Here is an 8,775-nt window from a genome sequence, read left to right as displayed (position 1 = left end):
GCCCGCCTTTTATAGCCGCCGCCTGCCACGTGACCGCCGCGCCCCCCGCCCCCCCCCGTGACGCCCGGAGCCTCCCGGCGTTCCCATTCGCCCGCTGGTCGCCGGGAGGGCGGGGCCGAGCCGCTATTGGACGGCGGCCGCTCAACGGCCCGGGCCCGCCCGCGGGTTTGGCGCGCCCCTGCGTGGGAAGCGCGCCCCGGCACCACGTGGGCGCCGCCCGGGCCCGGTACGGCGCGGCCCCGACCCGGTACCGGGCCCGATCCGGGGCCCCGGCGCGATCCGGCCCGCAGCGGGCGCGGCACCGGGCACGGCCCCGGGCTTGCCCCAGCTGCGCCCGGCACCGCCGTGAGGCTCCCGTGCACGGGTCCCGCCGGGCACCAGCCCCCGGCCGCCCCGGGACCGCCGGCTCGGCGCGGTGTCCGCCGTGTCCCCCCCCCGGCGATGGCTGTGGCCGCCCCCAGGAGCCCCCCGCGGTGCCCGGGGCCGGACCCAAACCCAAACCGCCCCCACCCGATGCTTTGCCGTGGGGTGCTGGGCTGTGCGCCCCCCCCCCCCCCCCCCCGGGGGGCTCTGTGTGTGTGTGCACGTCCTTGCACGCCGCTGTTGCACACCTCCTGCTCCCTCGTGCACGAGGACACGTGCGTGCGCGCAGCCCCGTTGCTCGGTGCCCCCCTTGAGGCCGTGCCCGGTGCCCCACGGCTGCCCGGCCCTTCCCTTGTCCGGGCGACCCTTGCCCGGCAGGAACCGCGGCCCAGCGGGCAGAGCCGGCCGGGGGCAGCGGGTCAGCGCGGCGCAGGAAGCCGGGGTGTCCGCCCGGGGGGCTGGCACGGAGCCCGCCCGTGTCCGGCACTTGGCTTGTGCGTGGCCGGGGCACGGGTCAGCGGCTCGGGGCTGAGTCGTCGCCTCGTGGGGCCACCTCTGACGTGGGCCACGGGTGGCACCCGCCAGGGGAAGTGGCCTGGGTGCCCCCGCCCCGCTGACCCCGCGTCATGGGGCCAGAGTCCGGCTCGTGTCCCTGCCGGCCCCGTGTCCCCGGCCACGTGCAGCACCGGGCGCGTGGAGCTGTGCCGCAGCCCCGGGCGGGCTTGGGGGCGAGGGGAGCTGGGTGCTGGGGTCCCCTCACCCCTCCTGGCCTCGCCCCGTGGTGGCAGGGGATGACCCCGCACCCTGACCCCATCCCTGTCCCCCCCTGGTCTCCCCTTCGTCCCAGGTGGGCGTCTGCTGGGGAAACAGGCGAGAGCCTCTGGGCGATGCCGTGGGGAGCCAGGACCCGGGGCTCCCGATCCCATTTCCTCCTGGAAACTCTTCCAGGCGAAGACAAACCTGATGAGGAGTGGCCAGCGTGGACTTCCAACGGGGACACCGAGCTTAGCCGACCTGACAGCCCGCACAGCGAGGTGGCTGCCTGGGTGGAAGAGGAGGGCAGTGGCTGTTGTTCCCCTCCGCTTTAGCAAGGTTTTGACGCTGCTGACCATAACAGCCCCATACACGAAGTGACGAGGCGCTGGTTAGGCAGGCGGGCAGCGAGGTGGAAGGAAAACTGCCCGGACTGCTGGGGTTGGTGGCACAAAGTGGGCCAGCCGCTAGTGGCCCACCCCAGGGTCAGCGCTGGGGCCAATATTGTCCAACGCCTTCGCTGGTGACCTGGGCGCGGGGCAGGTGCACCCTCAGCAGCTTTGCTGATGACCGAGGACGGGGAGGAGCGGCTGACGCACCAGAGGGCTGTGCTGCCATCCAGAGGAACCACGGCGGCCTGGAGAAATGGGCTGTGAGGAACCTCCTGACCTTCCACGGGGGGACGCCGGGCCCTGCGCCCGGGGAGGAACAGCCCCAGAGTCATTTCGGTGGGATCTGGCTGGGAAGCAGCTCTGCGGAGAAGGACGTGGGGTCCTGGTGGGCACCAAGCTGACCGTGAGCGATGTGCCTCGCGGCAAAGGAGGCCGCCGGCATCCTGGGCTGCGCTGGGAGGAGCGCTGCAGCAGCTCGAGGTGATGCTTCCCCTCCGCTCGGCCCCGCTGAGCCCACGTCACCAGCGCTGGGTCCAGCTCCGGGCTCCCCAGGACAAGACGCGGCTGTACCGGGGGGCTCTGACCGAGGGGGCTCCTTGCAGAGGGGGAGAGGGCCAGGCTTGGGTTTTGAGGCAGGAAGGTCCCCCCCCAAAATCGAGCTGCTCCCAGCTTGGCTCGTGGCTATCCCTGGCCCCGCAGAGGGAGGAGATGCGCTCCCACCTCTCCGGGCCTCCACCAAACCGTTACGTTGCCGTCAGCTTATTCGGAGGGTGGGGACGAGGTGCGGTGGCTTCGTGGGGGACCTGCCTGGACACGGGGTGGAGCAGGGTGTAGAGGCAGGGATGTGACCTCCTGAGCACCCGGAGCAACCATGGAGGGCTCAGGGGCCACAGCGTGGGATGTGTGGCTGCAGGGTCCTGGTCAGCAAGGCTTTGGGAACAGCACCGTGAGGTTGGGGCATGGCACCGTGTCCAGCGTCGTCTCCAGTCCCTGCTGACCCCAAGATTTTCACTGATGAACGTCACCTCGCTGGTTTAGCTGACGTTGCCTCCATTAGGGCTGGGCCAGGACAACCTCCCCTGCGCCCTCTGAACGTGCCAGCGTTGCTTGTGGCCGCGTCCAGTCGCTCTAACGGGCTCACAATGTGCCGAACCTGTCGGGGAAGGGGTAACGGAGAGCGACGGGCACGTCTGCCTGCACTCACCTTCCCCGGGTACCGCAGGACCCCTGATACGGAGTTAACAGCGGGGGTTAAATCCACTTCCACGCTGGTGCTGGGGGTAAAAATAGGGAATGGTAGAATCTGTAGTGTTTAATTAAGACAACCCATGAAGTCGGTGTACTGACACCCGTACCGGTGGCTGTACCACAGCTCTGTCGCCAGGTTATGGCCCAGGACAGACGGCTCCGCAGCAGCACGGGGACAGCCGAGCAGGGCAAGAGGAGGGCAGCGCCTGCGGGTCCAGCCAGGGCCGTGCGGGGCTACCCAGGACCTGCAGCAGCTCTGCCCCACAGCTCCCCTTCCTGAGCAGCGGGGCCGTGAGACCCAGCACGCCGGGTTCGCAGCCCTGCAGCGGCGCTGGCTCCTGCTCCAGGAGCGCAGCCCGCGACATAAAACAGATGCCTGAACGTGGACATTAATGCCACTTAAGGCACTGGAGCAGAGAGAGCTGCTGGGGAGCTACCTGCGAGTCACCGTTCCAGACCATGCCCGTCTCACGTACGAAATCACAGCTCCATGTCCCTGCCCAGTAAAACGCGGCAAGTCTGTAAATCCCGAGCTCGAGGCACTGATGTAGTTTTTGCTTTTCCAAGGCCACGGTCCGTCGGCTGGGTGTGATTTGCTGAGCTTTCCCCTGAAATCCTCCTGGCACGGGGCATTCCCACATCGCAGGATGATTAGGGAGGAGGAGCTGGGGAGCGAGGGGCTCGCAGAAATGCCCGGGCTCGGGGAGCAGAGGTGCCCGAAATGCGCTCGGGGTGGCCCAGCAGAACTGAATGGGGTCACGGTGCTGCTGAGCTGCTCTGCAGAGCTGCTCCCAGCCGGGCTTTCACCTGGACCGGCTCAGGGACCCTTTTTCCCCTCGTCCTGGTGAAGCAGCCCCCGGCTCCAGGCCCCTTCTGCCCATCTGGAAAGACCAAAAGAGCCAGCGGGGAACAGTCAGAGGTCATGGCTGGTTAAAAGGAAAGCCCAGGTTGCCAGCACAGGAGTTTCAGGTGGTCTCTAAAGATCCAGGGATGTCAGCCTGCCTCTGGCAGGACCCCCTGCCCTTCCCTCCCCGTCCCCTGCTGATCTCCAGGGCTGACCCTCTCCCCGAGGCTCTCCCCAGCCAGGGCCAGCTGCCCCCCAGGGGACCCAGCACGGCCACCCGAGCGCCTCCAGCTCCTTCACCAGCCAGGAGCTCGGGACCAGCACCTGCTGTGACGCATGCAGTAACCCTCGGTGCCGGGACTTCTGCCAGGACAAGGCACCGGCAGAGCCTGGCCCCGCAGCCAGGACCCTGGGCAGCCACCCGGAGCCATACGGGACAGTCGGTCCCCGCTGAGTTCTGCCCCTTCTGCTCTCAAACATCTCCACGGTGTTTTTTCTCTGGTTGTTGTAAAATGGCAGTCCAAGCACGTGGCACTCAGCGAAGTCCCAAATCCAAACAGCCGCCTCCAGCTGCTCAGCAGCCTAGGGAAGAAACGCCTTTGTGGTGTGGGCCCATCCTTCATGTGACCTGTCTCTAAATTTGCCTCCCGGCCCTCACCATGTCTTCCTGGACTTGGTGCCCTCTCCCATACATACAAAGCAGACCGTGCCCTCCAGGCAAGCTCACAACCCCTCCGCCCTCCCAGCCTTGGGCATGCCCCAGTGCCCGCCCTGCTTGCTCACATCCCTTCTCCTCCCTGAGCACCTGCGTCCTGCTCCTTCATGCTCACATCCCATTTATTCTCCAGCCTGGAGCTCTCACGTCTCCTCCTTTCTTGGGATGCTCTGAATCCCTTCTTGCTCTCCCCGCATGCTTACATCTCCTCCATTCCCCTCGCTGAGCAAAGACGCTCTGCTTGCCACCATACCTGCCCAGATCCCTTCCATTGGGCTCCTCTCTTCCCCTCCCTGCACACCCACACCCACATGTGCGTGGCCACCCCAAGGGCTGCTGCTGGGCCCCCCCCGCTGTCCCCGTGCCTGTCCTTGCCCAAACTCTTCCTTTGGCCCCCTGCCACCCCTTCCAACACCAGACAAGCTTCAGGCCCTGGCTGGGGGCTGCCAGACACCGGTGTCGGAGGTGCCCATGCCAGCCCTGTGCCAGGGGAAAGCAGGGGGGGCACCCCCCAGCCGTGGGATCCCGGACACGCTCATGGCAGCGCTGCTGTCCCTGGCCACGGAGCTGCTGTGATCCCATCCCTGCTCCAGGAGGGGAGGCAGAAGCCTCCTTCCTGGCAGCCTCCTCCCCAAAGCTGGTTTTCTCTTTGCCGGCCTCTACCTCACCCTCTCCTCCCCGCTGTTCCTGGGCCAGGGGCAGCCCGGTGGCAAGTCTTGGGGTGTCACCGACTGCTGCTTTGCCCGCAGGGGAAGCAGAGGATGGTCGGAGCCTCCATCCCATGCCCGCACCACCCAGCACGAGAGGAGCCACCACGAACTCTCTGCCCTGGCCACAGAAACCTGCAGCGAGGAGCAGTCTTGCAGCAGGGATGCTGGGGCTGGGAGCCAGGAGCCGCCTCAGCAGCCTGTGAGGCACCACCCGGGTGCCACTCGTGGCACCAGAGTCGGGGCAGGGAAGGGCTATTTGCAGAGCAGGAACAAGGCAGGCAAATCCCACGGCGGTTCCAGTCCAGGGGTGTGAATACCGGCGATGCCGCCGAAGAGCCCGGGAGCCCTCTAGTGATTGTACAGCCAGCTCCACAGCGCCCAGCTCTGAGGCCACTTCTCTCCACCCAGTCAAAATTCAAGGCTCCATCCCTCGCCCACTGAAGCTAGCGGACGTTTTCATTTCTTCTTTCGGATGGTTTTTATGCCACCGTGCTTGGGAGACTAGACCTACTTCTTCGCATTAAAACCAACAACAGCACAGACTTCCAAACCATGTCCTGTTCATAAAAGAAAGCTGCTAGTCATGCCACTGGAAGTCTGGTAAATAAACAGGCCCCGGGGAGGGAGCTCCCTGCCGCAGTCTGGCTGCAGCCAGCTCCAGCTGGGGCCTCGAGCAGCCTGAGCCAACTCCGGGGCGAGCGCTGAAGGCAGCTGCAGGGGGGGATCACCGTGTGTGCTCCCCACGGCACATCTCCTCCTCTGTCCTCTGGCTTTTCCTGTCCGCTCCTCCCTCACGGCCACGTGGGCAGGCAGGCGTGAAGGAGCAGCGCAGCGTCATCGAGCCATGGGATCGGTCGGGTTGGAGAGGACCTCTAGGATCATCCAGTCCAAGCCTTAACCCAGTACTGACAAGTCCACCACTAAACCATGCTACCAAGCTCTGCATCTCCACGTTTCCTGAAGACCTCCAGGGATGGTGACCCAACCACTGCCCCGGGCAGCCCGTCCCAATGCCACACAACCCTTTCGGTAAAGAAATTTCTCCTCCTATCCGACCGAAACCTCTCCTGGTGCAACCTGAGGCCATTTCCCCTCGTCGCGTCACCTGGAGCAGAGCCCGATCCCCACCTCGCCCCGACCTCCCTTAAGGTCACTGTAATTCACACTAAGGTCTCCCCCGAGCCTTTCTCCAAGCTAAACAACCACGGCTCCCGCCGCCGCTCCTCATAAGCCTTGTTCTGCGTCCTGCAGAGACGGTGCAGTCTCCATCCCTGGGGACTGTTCAAAAGTCCTGGGCGCTGGGGGGGCCCTGCCTGAGCGAAGTTTGGGGCTGAAGGAGGGGGAGTCTTGGCAGAAGGGCTCCTTCGCTGCCGCAGAAAGCACCCCAGCGGCACCCAGCAGCCCCAGGACGTGGCCTTGGCCCGAGGGCCCCCAAATCCCTGCAGGGGCGCTCAGAGCCCGGAGCCCCCCCCAACCCCCCCCCCCGGGGCCAGGCCCAAGACCTCCCCCCGGCGGCGGCCGGCAGGGGGCGCTGCGGGCACCAGGCGAGCGCGTCCCCGCGCGCAGGGCGCGTGCGCAGCGCCCCCGCGGCACGCTGGGAGATGTAGTCCGCGGCGCGCCCCCTGCTGCTGGGGAGCCCCGAGGGAGGGGGGCTCCGCTGGCCCGGCCACGCGCATAGGAGAGATTTCCTTCCCGATTCCTGATGTAGACCTACCCTGCCTGAGCTTAAAGCTGCCCCCCTTGCCCTAGCACTCTCTCAGAGGCCCCTTTAGGTCATGGCAGGGTGCAATGAGGTTTTCCCCAAAGCCTTCCCCCATCAGCCCGCTGTCCCTGCTCCTCCTGGGGCAGCCCGGGATGTGGTTGGCCTTCTGGAGCGCAAGCGGACGTGCTGGCAAATCATGGAATCATTAAGGCTGGAAAAGACCTCCAGGATCATCCGGCCCAACCGTCCCCCTACCACCGTCACCCACTAAACCATGTCCCTAAGCACCACGTCCGACCTTTCCTTGAACACCCCCAGGGACAGTGACTCCAGATTCGTGGAAGAACTGTACAACTCCAAGCAAATGAGTTATAAAGTAGGTATGTGGTTTATTTCGGCGCCGGGCACATGCGGGATAGCTCCCAAAGGCATGCGCGCCCCAATGCAGCAACTTACCTTGGTTATATGCAGTAAAGAGTTACATATGCATGAAGTTTCCCAATACGCCTATACATATGCATAACCTATCCCCGCTTCGTATTAAAATTAGTTCCAAGAAGTCATTTCCATAAACTCCTCCTGTCTGCACTTGCGCAGTGCCTTCTGGTGGTGGTCACCGGGGGTTGTGAGGATGAAGGCCGATAACTCTTCTTCATCACCACTAGTTGACCCCCTGCCTTTGTGCAGACTCAGCTGCTCCTTGGCTCTTGTCCAAACTACAAGGTCTGTCTCAGCTGGGTTTTGAGACAGGTTCCCCATTTGTCAGGAACCATCCTTTGTGAGGGGCCCCAAGTCTCCTTGTTTCAGTTAATTTGCACAGTAGTAAGCAATGACATTCAGCAACATCTATTTTTAATGTGATTAAGCAATCCTCCATTCTTCCATTCCTGGCTTTAATAATTACGATAGTTTTATTTAGAAATCATTAATGCGATTAAGCAAGCCCCCATTCTTCTATCCCTGGCTTCACCACCACCTCCCTGGGCAACCCATTCCACTGCCTGACTGCTCTTTCTGAGAAGAAATGTCTCCTCATTTCCAACCTAAACCTCCCCTGGCACAACTTGAGGCCATTCCCTCTGGTCCTATCACAGTTACCTGCAAGAAGAGGCTGACCCCCAGCTCCCCACAGCTTCCTTTCAGGCAGTTGCAGAGAGCAATGAGGTCTCCCCTGAGCCTCCTCTTCTCCAGACCAAACAACCCCTGGTCCCTCAGCCGCTCCTCACAGGACTTGTGTCCCAGGCCCTTCACCAGCTTCGTAGCCCTTCTCTGGATACGCTCCAGGGCCTCGATGTCCTTCTTGTACTGAGGGGCCCAAAACTGAGCACAGTACTCGAGATGCGGCCTCACCAGAGCAGGACACAAGGGGAGTATTGTCGAGTTTGCCATCCACAAGGATCCCCCCGAGTCCTGCTCTGAGCAGAGCTGCTCTCAATTCACTCGTCCCCCAGCCTGTGCTGATGGCTGGGATTGCCCTGACCCAGTGCAGCACCTTGCGCTTGGCCTTGTTGAACCTCACACGGACCATGTGTGCCCACCTCTTAGGCCTGTCCGGGTCCCTCTGGACGGTGATGTTGTGTTTCCAGCGTGAGCTTTTCTGCTTCTCTCTGCCAACTGAGTGAGCCACTGCTGTGCTTGGGACGCTCTCCAGGACTAACCCCTTCCAAGGAATGGTTCCCAAGGAACACCATGCTTGCTCTGTCTGTTTTGTGATAGGGGTGTCTTCATGGGCAGTCTCATGGAGCAGCGGTGGTGAACTTTCACAGCACACACTTGAAATGCAAAGGAACAGAGAACACCTCCACAACATTGCCCTCATTGCTAATCAAGTGCAAAAAGTTTGGGCAGCACCAGGAGCATATGCAACTGCCAAAAGAGTAACCAATAGCTGCCCAACCTGTCAATGAGGTTTTGAGACCCACCTGTGAATTAGGGAGCGGCTGTGGGCCTAATTCCCTTTTCAAAGACTACAGATAGACAGAATAGAAAATGGTTAAAAAAAATCTACTGCTAATAGCAGATCAATTGTCTGGATGGGTGGAAGCTTT

Source organism: Cygnus olor, chromosome 27 (genome assembly GCF_009769625.2).
Source record: "Cygnus olor isolate bCygOlo1 chromosome 27, bCygOlo1.pri.v2, whole genome shotgun sequence".
Classification (NCBI taxonomy): Eukaryota; Metazoa; Chordata; class Aves; order Anseriformes; family Anatidae; genus Cygnus; species Cygnus olor.
This window is presented reverse-complemented; position numbering follows the sequence as displayed.